The 15,471-nt window shown below is 43.8% G+C and overlaps 4 non-coding genes across 4 annotated transcripts; all 4 read left to right on the top strand.

Moving 5' to 3' along the window:
- The first annotated feature begins 1,643 nt into the window (after nucleotides 1–1,643).
- LOC130344601 (U2 spliceosomal RNA) lies at nucleotides 1,644–1,831 on the top strand. The gene has a single exon (XR_008883496.1). It is a non-coding gene; the product is annotated as a U2 spliceosomal RNA (small nuclear RNA).
- Nucleotides 1,832–8,788: 6,957 nt separating this feature from the next.
- LOC130344600 (U2 spliceosomal RNA) lies at nucleotides 8,789–8,970 on the top strand. Its single transcript, XR_008883495.1, has one exon. It is a non-coding gene; the product is annotated as a U2 spliceosomal RNA (small nuclear RNA).
- A 2,090-nt stretch (nucleotides 8,971–11,060) lies between these two features.
- Nucleotides 11,061–11,251, top strand: LOC130344635 (U2 spliceosomal RNA). Its single transcript, XR_008883522.1, has one exon. It is a non-coding gene; the product is annotated as a U2 spliceosomal RNA (small nuclear RNA).
- A 2,097-nt stretch (nucleotides 11,252–13,348) lies between these two features.
- LOC130344634 (U2 spliceosomal RNA) lies at nucleotides 13,349–13,539 on the top strand. Its single transcript, XR_008883521.1, has one exon. It is a non-coding gene; the product is annotated as a U2 spliceosomal RNA (small nuclear RNA).
- The last annotated feature ends 1,932 nt before the right edge of the window (nucleotides 13,540–15,471 follow it).

The following is a 15,471-nucleotide window of genomic DNA, read 5'->3' as shown; positions in this document are numbered from 1 at the left end:
ATGGATGGATGACTGAGGAGATTAAAGTATGTTCAGGGGTGAGACAGGGATGTCCCTTGTCACCTATTGCTTTTATTTGTGCTATGGAACCATTATTAGAATTATTGCGTAAGGATAAATGTGTGAGAGGTGTGAGAGTTCCGGGGGGTCGTGGTAAAGAGGTTAAAGTGTTGGCTTATATGGATGATGTATGTGTGGTAAGTGAATCTGTTGCGGCTGTAAGAAGATCCAAGTTATTGGTAAGTCTGTTTTGTGGTGCGTCTGGTTTTAAGGTCAATTGGGGAAAGAGTGAATATAAATGTTTTGGTGGTGTGACTCAGAGTGAGGATGTTGGTATGGAAGGGGTGGAAGGGCCTATTCAGGTGTTGGGGGTGAAGATGGATGAACGGTTGGATGGTAGAAATAGTTGGGAGGATGTGGGGAAGAGAGTGCAAAAGAAATTGAATTTTTGGAGGTTGAGAGAGTTGTCAATGGTTGGTAAGGTTATGATAGTGAAGAGTGTGATTTTGCCAATACTGTTATATGTTGCTGTTGTGTTTCCGCCAAGTTATATGGTTTTGCGAAAGGTGAAAAGAATGTTATTTGTGTTTTTGTGGGGTACAAAGATGGAAAGAGTTAAGAGAGAGATTGTAATGAAAGATGGTAAAAATGGAGGAATGGACTTTCCGAATGTTGATGTGTATCTGGGTGTGAATATTGTTTTTGCTTTGAAAAGAATGATGGGAGGTGAAAAGAGTTGTGCATGTATGGTGAGATATTTGGGTGGCAGTGTGTTATGTAAATTGGGTTGGTTGGAAAGAGATTTGAGAGTGCCTTATGCTTTTGTGTGTCCTAGTTGGTATGTATATGTGGTGAAATTTTTGGAGAATTATAGGTTGATTGGTGTGGGTCCAGAAGTGTTTGTGAGTAAAAAGAGTATGATTGGGTACATTAAAAAAGACGAAGTTGAATGTTCAATTAATATGGTGAGAGCTGTAGATGTGGGGAGAGTGTGGAAGAGTATAATGACTGTTGGAGTAACAAATAGACAACGTGAGATAGCATGGCAGAGTTTGCATGGTGCGTTACCGGTAAGAGAATTTCAAAGAAATAGAGGGATTGGAAGGTATGAGAGGTGTCCAAGAGATGAGTGTGATGGGATTGAGAGTGTGATGCATGTATTTTGGAATTGTGAAATGGCGCAAGGTGTGTGGAAAGGGATGAGATTGCTGTTTAAAGAATTGACTGGTATAAGGTATATGTCGTATGATGTGGTTATGTTTGGACTTAGTATGGTAGGGAGAGATAAGGAAAGGGTTTTTTTTGTGTTGCTTGCCATTATTAAAGAAGTACTTTGGGATGTTAGGAATTTATGTGTATTCAAAAGAAAAAACGTGTCGGTGGAGGGTTGTATTAAGATGATTCTAGATAGGTTATATGTTGTTTATTTGTGTGATAGGAAGAATTTGGGGGATAAGGATGCTGAGGGGATATGGAAGTTTTTGAAATGGAGATATCTTGTAAGTTTGTAATTGGTGATGGTATTTATGTTTGTTTGAAATTGAAAATAAAAAGAAAGACCTAATGATGAGTTGGACTTTACTTCAGAAAGTCTAAGTGACGAAGTATGGAGTTGGATTATGATGTTTTAATGTCCAAACCTGAAGGTTTAAAAAAAAAAAAAAAAAAAAAAAAAAAATCTGTTCTTATCAGTTTAATATCTGATACGTCCCCTATCTGGGGACCATATATTAAATGGATTTTTGAGAACGGGGGCCGATTTCGAAGCTTGCTTCCGTCGCCCTATGCATTGACCCGATATGGCAGTATCTTCGGGTACAGTGCACCACCCCCTTACAGGGTTAAAAAGAAAGATTCCTACTTTCATTGCTACCTGCTTGCTGGCTAGCCAGCTAGCCAGCCCTGTGGGCCTTGCTGCTGCTGCAGGCAAAAAACAAAAGGTGGTGCTGCTGCTGCTTCTGCTGCTTCTGCTTCTGCTTGTGTCTGGCCCCTGTTGGAGCGTCCAGGCACAGGACTTCTGCTGCTGCTGACTAAATGGCCTCCTTAATTGGATCATTTGAGTAGCCAGCACACCTGTGCAGGTAGGGCATGACATGATAGGCAGCTGCCTTGATAGCGGGTGGGTGCTGAATGTTCCTAATTGACAAAATAAGATTAATGCTTATGAAGAAATATAAAATCTCATCCCTTCCCCAATATCGCGCCACACCCCTACCCCTTAATTCCCTGGTTGAACTTGATGGACATATGTCTTTTTTCGACCGTACTAACTATGTAACTATGTAACATAACATGGGGGGGGGGGGGGTCTCCTGGCTGTTCACACAGGTGTGTCATTGCTGTACATTGACCATGCATTGCTTCTGTGGTATTGCAAAGGCAAAGACAAATGCTTCCAGCCATCCATTGCACTAATGGATTGGTCATCAGCTGGCTGTCTATGTCCCGCATCAATATAGACCAAAGTACAGAGGGTTAGGCTATGCTATTGTGCACCTACCTGATGCATCAGAAGGTGCGAGGCCCTTGCTAAATTCTGTGCACAGACTTTGAGATCTATGCTTTAGACTGTATCTAAACCTGCTCCAACATGGACTGACATTCTGGCCTACTTTCAGCCGATGCGACTTGTCTGTCGCTGAACAGTCGCTTTTTATGTATTCAGCACCTATGTATAATGTTGTAAAAATGCTCTAGAAGCTAAAGTCGCAGAAATGTCACACATATTTGGCCTGCAACTTTCTGTGCGACAAATTCAGACAGGAAAAATCAGTATAAATCCTTAGAAAATTATCCCCCAGTGTCTCCATCTGCTGGCGGTATTGAATAAGCATTGCTGCACTGATGGGGTATGCATTAGACGAAAAAAAAGAAGAAAAAGAAGAATAATACGCCCAGAAAAGAGGCGAAAAGGAGAAAAACGTAAAAAAACGTGAAAAAAAAGTAAGAGGAAGAGAAGGGAAAAAAAGGTGGAAATGGGTTTAAAAGTGATTTCGGCGGAGAAATATATATATATATATATATATATATATATATATATATATATATGCGCACACACACACATAGATATAAACGTATTCTCCGTTGAGATATTGCAGCCGCTGCTGTGTCCAGGCCCAGGAGCCTTAGCACTGTGCTGTGATGTCACTCAATACCACTGACATCACTAGGTGTAAACAACATCTCTCCTTTGCTGTGTATGTGACTATGGAGCTGTTTGGTGATGTCGTCTATTACGGCCTTCATAGAAGCAACAGGAGATTGTTGCATCCATCTTGAACCCTCAGAACTACAGTGCTATGATGTCACTCACTTCCACAGGCCTTGCAGAGTGTAAACAACAACAACCCAGCTTTGTTGTGTATGTAACCATAGGGATTTGTGATGTCACCTAGAACCTTCACAGCAGCGACAGCTTTATGAGGAGCATCAGCACTGCTCTGCCTGAGCAGAACCATCACCGCCATAGGTTGTCAAATAACCCGGATTTAACCCACACAGGTAAGTCCAATGGGGTGCAGGCATGTCCTCTATGCTTACAGCTTCCCGTGGGTGTTGGTTTAATACCGTTTGGGGACAGCCAAGGAGGCATCTGCAGGCAACAAAGGTAGGTGTGTGCTTGTGTGTGTGTTTCCTATGCAGATCCTAAGCCCAGTGTCACATGCAAGTAGGAGGAGTAAGAAGGGTTCCTGGCAAATCCGAGTTATGGATTGCATTTAAAAAGGCCCCGTGGGAGTGCAATGGGCCCCTGTCTTGCTGCTTAGCAATAATGGTATGGGTTTAGGTTCTGCTGTGTGTACTGGTGGTTGACTGCCCCCCAGCCCAGAGTGTGCATGGAAAATTGTCTGGCAGCCTCCCTGACAGCAAGCAGTGATAGTGCCCATGAAGGGGACCTTGTTGGGCCCGCCCCTTTCACGGTTATCGCTTCTCGGCCTTTTGGCTAAGATCGGGGTTTATTGCCTCGGTCGGCGCTGAGGGTGCGAGTGAACTGCGCCGCGACTAGCTGCGTAGGTGATCAAGACTGTGGTACTCGTTACCGACAGATTTGGAAAGATGGCTGGATCCAACATGTCTGCAGTGGAGAAGACCGTACGCATCAAGGTGCTAACCACGGATCGTCTAAGAAACAGCATTGAATACATCGGCCATACCATTGTGGAGCGACTGGCAGGATTTTCCTTGAGCGACCTCTCTTGTGTCCAGGAGAACAAGCGCCAAGGTATTTATGACGTGTCCTTCTTATATGATGCTGACTGCCAGAACTTTTATGAGTGCTTAAAACGGAACAGTGGAAGTGAGGTTTTGCGGGATGTGTCCTTTTATCCCCTTTTTGAAATGGGGACAAAGACTTTGTTTATCCACATGTACAATCCGTTTGTTGATGTCTCTATGATTAAGAACTTCTTGAGCATCTATTGTGAGTCTATTGCTGGTGGTACTAAGCAGACAAGCAGCATTGGTGTATTTAATGGCACGTATAAGTTCTTTGTGAAGTTGCGGCTTGATGGAGATTGCATTGGAGGCGTTAAGCACCCTCCGGCGAACTTTACCATTGCTGGTTTCAGAGGTTATCTCTATTACTACGGACAGCCATCTTTCTGTAGAAATTGTCTATTGTTTGGACATGTGAAGGAGGCCTGCCCTGGCAGTAAGAAATGCAGGAACTGTAAGCAACCGGGGCATGAGGCGGGTGCATGTCCACACCCGAGGACCTGTGACCTATGTGGGGAAGCTGGCCATGTGTACAAGAACTGTCCAGTGTTGAAGAGGAGGGAGGAGGAGAGGAGAATGGAAGAGGAAATGGTGGAGAGGAGGAGGGCAGCTGCGGCTGCAGTGGTTCCTGCAAGAGAGAGCGTTATTATTGGAGAGGTACAGAGTCCTGTGGTGGTAGAGGAGCAAGTGAAGGTGGTGGAGGAGCAAGTGGTGGTGGAGGAGGAGCAAATGGCGGTGCAAGTGGAAGAAGGGGAGATTGAGGATGCTCCCAGTCCCCCGGCTGAGGAGTCGCCGCAAATTGAAGAGTGGTCTTCTTCTGAGGGTGAAGACCGTGAGGAGAGACATAGAGAGAGAGAGGATGACTTTGATCTTTTTCGTCCCCCCAAGAAGACGGCCAGGAAGCTTTCTGGTGGACAGATGGAGTCGACGCTGGTGGCTACGGACAATCGGTATCAACCGCTATCTGAGAGCGACATGGATGCGTGCTCTGCGGGAGAAGCTTCTCCCACACCGCTGAGGAAAGCTACCTAAATAACTTTCTTCTTTTCTGTCAAATTCTTCCTTAGGGTTGTTAAGATGGTGGTATGTCTTTTTTAGTCGGTTCTATAAACGTTAGAGTCTTTAGAAGTAAAGTCAGAAGGACAGTAATTTTGGAGGACTTGGCAGGGAAAAAAGCGGACATTATTTGTTTGCAGGAATGTGGGCTAAATGATATTCCGGGGAAGGGAGAATGGGCTTATGGTCCTGCTGTTTGGTCGGTGTCTGGGCATAATAGGAATGATGGGGTAGGGGTGCTTTTTAAGAGCTTTAAGTTTGAAGTTTGTAGTTATGTGGTAATAGAGGAGGGGAGGTGTATCATGGTGGAGGTTAAGGTGCAGGGGGTTAAATTTAGGTTGATAAATGTGTATGCGCCGGTAAGGAGGGAGGAGCGGGTGGGGTTGTTGGAGGTAATTAAGAGGTTTCTGCCGGGTAAAATACCTTTGGTGTGGGTGGGGGATTTCAACTGTGAAATTAAGGGGAATGTGGATGTATCTGGGAATATTCTTAAAAGTATGGTGTGTGACTTTAAGTTAAAGGATGTGGCTGAAGCGTGTGGAGTGTGTCCTTTGTTAGATACATATTATTCTGATAGTGGAAGTCATAGTTCCAGACTTGATATGTGTTTTGTGTCTAAGGGTGTGTTATGTAAGAATTATATGCAAGAAAAAGTAGGATATTCAGATCATGAGTATGTGTGTTGTGAGTTAGTATTGGATGCAGATTGTGTGAGTGGGAGGGGTGTATGGAAATTAAATGTTAAATTGTTGGAAGTGGAAGGAGTGTATGATAGATATGTTAATAAGTATAGGGGTTGGTGTAAGAAAAAGAATGATTTTCCTGATATATTGTGTTGGTGGGAATGGGTTAAGGGTCAAACAAAAGTTTTCTTTAAAAGAGAGGGATATAAGCGGAATGCTGGGAGGAAGAAGAAGTATGAATGGTTGAATAAAAGATTGGTGTTTCTCAATAAGTTAAAGAAGTATGGCTGGAGTGTGGGTGAGCAGATTGAGGTTGTGAAGAGTGATCTAAAAAATTGGTTGAATGAGAAAGGTAAAGAGTTGATGTATCAAGCAAAACTTGATAAGTTAGAGAAAGATGAGAAATGTTCGAGATATTTCTTTAAAAAAGTTATTGGGAAGAGAGAGGATATGGTAAGAGTGTATGATGATGATGGCTGTCTGGTTAAAGGTAAAGCTGTATTGGGAGTGGTTAAAAATTTTTATGAAGAGTTGTATGCGGTAAAAGATTGTGAAGAGGACTTGCAGGATGAAGTGTTGAGAGTGCTTGATAAGAGGGTGGATGGTAGTGAATATGGGACTCTGATGAGAGAGATTGGAGAGGAGGAAGTGAAGAGGACTGTGGATAGTATGTCAAGAAATAAAACGCCTGGAGAGGATGGGTTGCCTGTTGAATTTTATGCTTGGATTTGGGATGTTGTGAAGGATGATTTGGTGGAAGTGTATAGGTATATGTGGAGGAAGGAGAGAATGGTGGAAAGTATGAAGAGTGGAGTGGTTGTGTTGATTTATAAGAAAGGTGATGTGAATGATGTGAGGAATTGGAGGCCGATAACTTTGTTGAATGTAGATTATAAGGTGTTTGCTAAAATAATTACAAATAGGATGAGAGATGTGGTTGAGCAGGTGATTGGAGAAGAACAAGTGTGTGGAGTGCCTGGGAGAAGAATAAATGAAAATTTGTGTTTGTTGAGAGATTTGTTATGGGATAGTATGAGTAGGAAACAGGAGGTTAGAGTGATGTCGATAGATTTTGAAAAGGCGTTTGATCGTCTGTCACATAGGTTTTTGTTTAGAGTATTAGTGAGAATGGGATTCCCGGGTGATTTTGTAAATGTTGTAAGGATGCTGTATGATGGAGTATATAGTAAGGTTTTGATAAATGGTTGGATGTCTGAGAAGGTGAAAGTATGTTCTGGTGTAAGGCAGGGTTGTCCGTTGTCCCCTATGGCTTTTATATGTGCTATGGAGCCATTATTAGAGATGTTGCGGCGGGATAAGTGTGTTAGAGGGTTAAAAATTCCAGGGAGTGGTGGGAGAGAAGTCAAAGTTTTGGCCTACATGGATGATGTGTGTATTTTGGGAGAGTCTGTGGCTGTTATGAGAAGGGCAAAGTTACTAGTTGGATTGTTTTGTGGAGCGTCTGGGTTTAAGGTGAATTGGGACAAAAGTGAGTATAAATGTTTTGGTAGTATGCAAGGAAGTGAGGATGTGGGTATGAAGAATATTGAAGGTGGTATTCAGGTTTTAGGTGTTAAAATGGATGAAAGATTGGATGGGAGAGAAAGTTGGGATGATGTAGAGAAGAGAGTGTCCAAAAAATTGAGTCTTTGGAGGTTGAGAGATTTGTCTATGGTTGGGAAAGTGCTGGTTGTGAAAAGTGTAATATTGCCTATTTTATTGTATGTGGCAATAGTGTTTCCGCCAAGTTATATGGTTTTAAGGAAGTTAAAAAGAATTTTGTTTGTGTTTTTTTGGGGTACAAAAGTGGAAAGAGTGAGGAGAGAAGTTGTGATGAAGGATGGTAGTAAGGGTGGAATGGGATTTCCAAATCTAGATGTGTATTTGGGGGTGAATGTGGTGTTTGCGGTTAGAAGGATGATGAGAGGAGAAAAGAATTTTGCATGTATGTTGAGATATTTAGGTGGGCGTGTGTTATGCAAATTAGGTTGGCTGGAGAGAGATTTGAGAGTGCCTTATGCGTTTGTGTGCCCGAGTTGGTATTTGTATGTGGAAAAGTTTTTGGAGAGTTATAGGTTGATTGGTGTGAGAAAGGAGTTGTTTGAAAGTAAGAAGAATGTGTTTGGGTATGTCGCCGCAAGTGAGGTGGAGTGTCCGATTAATATGGTAAGAGGCCAGGATGTGTCTAAGGTGTGGAAGAGTTTAATGACAGATGGAATATCAAATAGACAGAGAGAGATAGGATGGCAGTGTTTGCATGGAGCCCTACCAGTAAGAGAGTTCCAAAGGAATAGAGGTATTGGAAGGAGTGAAATATGTCCGAGGGAAGATTGTAGTGGGGTTGAAAGTGTGATGCATGTGATTTGGAATTGTGACATGGCTCAGAATGTATGGAGAGGGATAGGTCCGTTGTGTAAGGAGTTGACTGGGATAAATAGGTTGTCATATGAGGTTGTGATGTTTGGTCTTAGTATGATTGGAAGAAAGAATGAAAGGGTGTTGTTTGTGTTGTTGGCGATTGCGAAGGAAGTCTTGTGGGATGTTAGAAATTTATATGTGTTTAAGAGAAAAGATGTGACTGTGGAAGGAAGTTTAAGAATGATTCTGGATAGGTTGTACAACGTTTATTTACGTGATAAAAAGAAATTAGGTGAAATAGATGCAGAGGGGATATGGAAATTTTTGAAGTGGAGACATGTTGTAAGGGTGTAATGGTGATGGTATTTGAATTTGTTTTGAATTTGCTTTGAACAAATAAAGAATGACCTAATGATGAGTTAGACTTTACCATGAGTCAAAAATGACGCGTTATCTAAGTGGTGTTTAGTCTAAACCTGAAGGTTTATAAAAAAAAAAAAAAAAAAAATCTGTTCTTATCAGTTTAATATCTGATACGTCCCCTATCTGGGGACCATATATTAAATGGATTTTTGAGAACGGGGGCCGATTTCGAAGCTTGCTTCCGTCGCCCTATGCATTGACCCGATATGGCAGTATCTTCGGGTACAGTGCACCACCCCCTTACAGGGTTAAAAAGAAAGATTCCTACTTTCATTGCTACCTGCTTGCTGGCTAGCCAGCTAGCCAGCCCTGTGGGCCTTGCTGCTGCTGCAGCCAAAAAACAAAAGGTGGTGCTGCTGCTGCTTCTGCTGCTTCTGCTTCTGCTTGTGTCTGGCCCCTGTTGGAGCGTCCAGGCACAGGACTTCTGCTGCTGCTGACTAAATGGCCTCCTTAATTGGATCATTTGAGTAGCCAGCACACCTGTGCAGGTAGGGCATGACATGATAGGCAGCTGCCTTGATAGCGGGTGGGTGCTGAATGTTCCTAATTGACAAAATAAGATTAATGCTTATGAAGAAATATAAAATCTCATCCCTTCCCCAATATCGCGCCACACCCCTACCCCTTAATTCCCTGGTTGAACTTGATGGACATATGTCTTTTTTCGACCGTACTAACTATGTAACTATGTAACATAACATGGGGGGGGGGGTCTCCTGGCTGTTCACACAGGTGTGTCATTGCTGTACATTGACCATGCATTGCTTCTGTGGTATTGCAAAGGCAAAGACAAATGCTTCCAGCCATCCATTGCACTAATGGATTGGTCATCAGCTGGCTGTCTATGTCCCGCATCAATATAGACCAAAGTACAGAGGGTTAGGCTATGCTATTGTGCACCTACCTGATGCATCAGAAGGTGCGAGGCCCTTGCTAAATTCTGTGCACAGACTTTGAGATCTATGCTTTAGACTGTATCTAAACCTGCTCCAACATGGACTGACATTCTGGCCTACTTTCAGCCGATGCGACTTGTCTGTCGCTGAACAGTCGCTTTTTATGTATTCAGCACCTATGTATAATGTTGTAAAAATGCTCTAGAAGCTAAAGTCGCAGAAATGTCACACATATTTGGCCTGCAACTTTCTGTGCGACAAATTCAGACAGGAAAAATCAGTATAAATCCTTAGAAAATTATCCCCCAGTGTCTCCATCTGCTGGCGGTATTGAATAAGCATTGCTGCACTGATGGGGTATGCATTAGACGAAAAAAAAGAAGAAAAAGAAGAATAATACGCCCAGAAAAGAGGCGAAAAGGAGAAAAACGTAAAAAAACGTGAAAAAAAAGTAAGAGGAAGAGAAGGGAAAAAAAGGTGGAAATGGGTTTAAAAGTGATTTCGGCGGAGAAATATATATATATATATATATATATATATATATATATATATATATATATGCGCACACACACACATAGATATAAACGTATTCTCCGTTGAGATATTGCAGCCGCTGCTGTGTCCAGGCCCAGGAGCCTTAGCACTGTGCTGTGATGTCACTCAATACCACTGACATCACTAGGTGTAAACAACATCTCTCCTTTGCTGTGTATGTGACTATGGAGCTGTTTGGTGATGTCGTCTATTACGGCCTTCATAGAAGCAACAGGAGATTGTTGCATCCATCTTGAACCCTCAGAACTACAGTGCTATGATGTCACTCACTTCCACAGGCCTTGCAGAGTGTAAACAACAACAACCCAGCTTTGTTGTGTATGTAACCATAGGGATTTGTGATGTCACCTAGAACCTTCACAGCAGCGACAGCTTTATGAGGAGCATCAGCACTGCTCTGCCTGAGCAGAACCATCACCGCCATAGGTTGTCAAATAACCCGGATTTAACCCACACAGGTAAGTCCAATGGGGTGCAGGCATGTCCTCTATGCTTACAGCTTCCCGTGGGTGTTGGTTTGATACCGTTTGGGGACAGCCAAGGAGGCATCTGCAGGCAACAAAGGTAGGTGTGTGCTTGTGTGTGTGTTTCCTATGCAGATCCTAAGCCCAGTGTCACATGCAAGTAGGAGGAGTAAGAAGGGTTCCTGGCAAATCCGGGTTATGGATTGCATTTAAAAAGGCCCCGTGGGAGTGCAATGGGCCCCTGTCTTGCTGCTTAGCAATAATGGTATGGGTTTAGGTTCTGCTGTGTGTACTGGTGGTTGACTGCCCCCCAGCCCAGAGTGTGCATGGAAAATTGTCTGGCAGCCTCCCTGACAGCAAGCAGTGATAGTGCCCATGAAGGGGACCTTGTTGGGCCCGCCCCTTTCACGGTTATCGCTTCTCGGCCTTTTGGCTAAGATCAAGTGTAGTATCTGTTCTTATCAGTTTAATATCTGATACGTCCCCTATCTGGGGACCATATATTAAATGGATTTTTGAGAACGGGGGCCGATTTCGAAGCTTGCTTCCGTCGCCCTATGCATTGACCCGATATGGCAGTATCTTCGGGTACAGTGCACCACCCCCTTACAGGGTTAAAAAGAAAGATTCCTACTTTCATTGCTACCTGCTTGCTGGCTAGCCAGCTAGCCAGCCCTGTGGGCCTTGCTGCTGCTGCAGCCAAAAAACAAAAGGTGGTGCTGCTGCTGCTTCTGCTGCTTCTGCTTCTGCTTGTGTCTGGCCCCTGTTGGAGCGTCCAGGCACAGGACTTCTGCTGCTGCTGACTAAATGGCCTCCTTAATTGGATCATTTGAGTAGCCAGCACACCTGTGCAGGTAGGGCATGACATGATAGGCAGCTGCCTTGATAGCGGGTGGGTGCTGAATGTTCCTAATTGACAAAATAAGATTAATGCTTATGAAGAAATATAAAATCTCATCCCTTCCCCAATATCGCGCCACACCCCTACCCCTTAATTCCCTGGTTGAACTTGATGGACATATGTCTTTTTTCGACCGTACTAACTATGTAACTATGTAACATAACATGGGGGGGGGGGGTCTCCTGGCTGTTCACACAGGTGTGTCATTGCTGTACATTGACCATGCATTGCTTCTGTGGTATTGCAAAGGCAAAGACAAATGCTTCCAGCCATCCATTGCACTAATGGATTGGTCATCAGCTGGCTGTCTATGTCCCGCATCAATATAGACCAAAGTACAGAGGGTTAGGCTATGCTATTGTGCACCTACCTGATGCATCAGAAGGTGCGAGGCCCTTGCTAAATTCTGTGCACAGACTTTGAGATCTATGCTTTAGACTGTATCTAAACCTGCTCCAACATGGACTGACATTCTGGCCTACTTTCAGCCGATGCGACTTGTCTGTCGCTGAACAGTCGCTTTTTATGTATTCAGCACCTATGTATAATGTTGTAAAAATGCTCTAGAAGCTAAAGTCGCAGAAATGTCACACATATTTGGCCTGCAACTTTCTGTGCGACAAATTCAGACAGGAAAAATCAGTATAAATCCTTAGAAAATTATCCCCCAGTGTCTCCATCTGCTGGCGGTATTGAATAAGCATTGCTGCACTGATGGGGTATGCATTAGACGAAAAAAAAGAAGAAAAAGAAGAATAATACGCCCAGAAAAGAGGCGAAAAGGAGAAAAACGTAAAAAAACGTGAAAAAAAAGTAAGAGGAAGAGAAGGGAAAAAAAGGTGGAAATGGGTTTAAAAGTGATTTCGGCGGAGAAATATATATATATATATATATATATATATATATATATATATATATATATATATATGCGCACACACACACATAGATATAAACGTATTCTCCGTTGAGATATTGCAGCCGCTGCTGTGTCCAGGCCCAGGAGCCTTAGCACTGTGCTGTGATGTCACTCAATACCACTGACATCACTAGGTGTAAACAACATCTCTCCTTTGCTGTGTATGTGACTATGGAGCTGTTTGGTGATGTCGTCTATTACGGCCTTCATAGAAGCAACAGGAGATTGTTGCATCCATCTTGAACCCTCAGAACTACAGTGCTATGATGTCACTCACTTCCACAGGCCTTGCAGAGTGTAAACAACAACAACCCAGCTTTGTTGTGTATGTAACCATAGGGATTTGTGATGTCACCTAGAACCTTCACAGCAGCGACAGCTTTATGAGGAGCATCAGCACTGCTCTGCCTGAGCAGAACCATCACCGCCATAGGTTGTCAAATAACCCGGATTTAACCCACACAGGTAAGTCCAATGGGGTGCAGGCATGTCCTCTATGCTTACAGCTTCCCGTGGGTGTTGGTTTGATACCGTTTGGGGACAGCCAAGGAGGCATCTGCAGGCAACAAAGGTAGGTGTGTGCTTGTGTGTGTGTTTCCTATGCAGATCCTAAGCCCAGTGTCACATGCAAGTAGGAGGAGTAAGAAGGGTTCCTGGCAAATCCGGGTTATGGATTGCATTTAAAAAGGCCCCGTGGGAGTGCAATGGGCCCCTGTCTTGCTGCTTAGCAATAATGGTATGGGTTTAGGTTCTGCTGTGTGTACTGGTGGTTGACTGCCCCCCAGCCCAGAGTGTGCATGGAAAATTGTCTGGCAGCCTCCCTGACAGCAAGCAGTGATAGTGCCCATGAAGGGGACCTTGTTGGGCCCGCCCCTTTCACGGTTATCGCTTCTCGGCCTTTTGGCTAAGATCAAGTGTAGTATCTGTTCTTATCAGTTTAATATCTGATACGTCCCCTATCTGGGGACCATATATTAAATGGATTTTTGAGAACGGGGGCCGATTTCGAAGCTTGCTTCCGTCGCCCTATGCATTGACCCGATATGGCAGTATCTTCGGGTACAGTGCACCACCCCCTTACAGGGTTAAAAAGAAAGATTCCTACTTTCATTGCTACCTGCTTGCTGGCTAGCCAGCTAGCCAGCCCTGTGGGCCTTGCTGCTGCTGCAGCCAAAAAACAAAAGGTGGTGCTGCTGCTGCTTCTGCTGCTTCTGCTTCTGCTTGTGTCTGGCCCCTGTTGGAGCGTCCAGGCACAGGACTTCTGCTGCTGCTGACTAAATGGCCTCCTTAATTGGATCATTTGAGTAGCCAGCACACCTGTGCAGGTAGGGCATGACATGATAGGCAGCTGCCTTGATAGCGGGTGGGTGCTGAATGTTCCTAATTGACAAAATAAGATTAATGCTTATGAAGAAATATAAAATCTCATCCCTTCCCCAATATCGCGCCACACCCCTACCCCTTAATTCCCTGGTTGAACTTGATGGACATATGTCTTTTTTCGACCGTACTAACTATGTAACTATGTAACATAACATGGGGGGGGGGGTCTCCTGGCTGTTCACACAGGTGTGTCATTGCTGTACATTGACCATGCATTGCTTCTGTGGTATTGCAAAGGCAAAGACAAATGCTTCCAGCCATCCATTGCACTAATGGATTGGTCATCAGCTGGCTGTCTATGTCCCGCATCAATATAGACCAAAGTACAGAGGGTTAGGCTATGCTATTGTGCACCTACCTGATGCATCAGAAGGTGCGAGGCCCTTGCTAAATTCTGTGCACAGACTTTGAGATCTATGCTTTAGACTGTATCTAAACCTGCTCCAACATGGACTGACATTCTGGCCTACTTTCAGCCGATGCGACTTGTCTGTCGCTGAACAGTCGCTTTTTATGTATTCAGCACCTATGTATAATGTTGTAAAAATGCTCTAGAAGCTAAAGTCGCAGAAATGTCACACATATTTGGCCTGCAACTTTCTGTGCGACAAATTCAGACAGGAAAAATCAGTATAAATCCTTAGAAAATTATCCCCCAGTGTCTCCATCTGCTGGCGGTATTGAATAAGCATTGCTGCACTGATGGGGTATGCATTAGACGAAAAAAAAGAAGAAAAAGAAGAATAATACGCCCAGAAAAGAGGCGAAAAGGAGAAAAACGTAAAAAAACGTGAAAAAAAAGTAAGAGGAAGAGAAGGGAAAAAAAGGTGGAAATGGGTTTAAAAGTGATTTCGGCGGAGAAATATATATATATATATATATATATATATATATATATATATGCGCACACACACACATAGATATAAACGTATTCTCCGTTGAGATATTGCAGCCGCTGCTGTGTCCAGGCCCAGGAGCCTTAGCACTGTGCTGTGATGTCACTCAATACCACTGACATCACTAGGTGTAAACAACATCTCTCCTTTGCTGTGTATGTGACTATGGAGCTGTTTGGTGATGTCGTCTATTACGGCCTTCATAGAAGCAACAGGAGATTGTTGCATCCATCTTGAACCCTCAGAACTACAGTGCTATGATGTCACTCACTTCCACAGGCCTTGCAGAGTGTAAACAACAACAACCCAGCTTTGTTGTGTATGTAACCATAGGGATTTGTGATGTCACCTAGAACCTTCACAGCAGCGACAGCTTTATGAGGAGCATCAGCACTGCTCTGCCTGAGCAGAACCATCACCGCCATAGGTTGTCAAATAACCCGGATTTAACCCACACAGGTAAGTCCAATGGGGTGCAGGCATGTCCTCTATGCTTACAGCTTCCCGTGGGTGTTGGTTTGATACCGTTTGGGGACAGCCAAGGAGGCATCTGCAGGCAACAAAGGTAGGTGTGTGCTTGTGTGTGTGTTTCCTATGCAGATCCTAAGCCCAGTGTCACATGCAAGTAGGAGGAGTAAGAAGGGTTCCTGGCAAATCCGGGTTATGGATTGCATTTAAAAAGGCCCCGTGGGAGTGCAATGGGCCCCTGTCTTGCTGCTTAGCAATAA

This window comes from Hyla sarda, unplaced genomic scaffold (genome assembly GCF_029499605.1).
Source record: "Hyla sarda isolate aHylSar1 unplaced genomic scaffold, aHylSar1.hap1 scaffold_723, whole genome shotgun sequence".
NCBI classification, from domain to species: Eukaryota; Metazoa; Chordata; class Amphibia; order Anura; family Hylidae; genus Hyla; species Hyla sarda.
The sequence above is the reverse complement of the archived record's forward strand: the minus strand, read 5'-3'. Positions and strand labels throughout refer to the sequence as shown.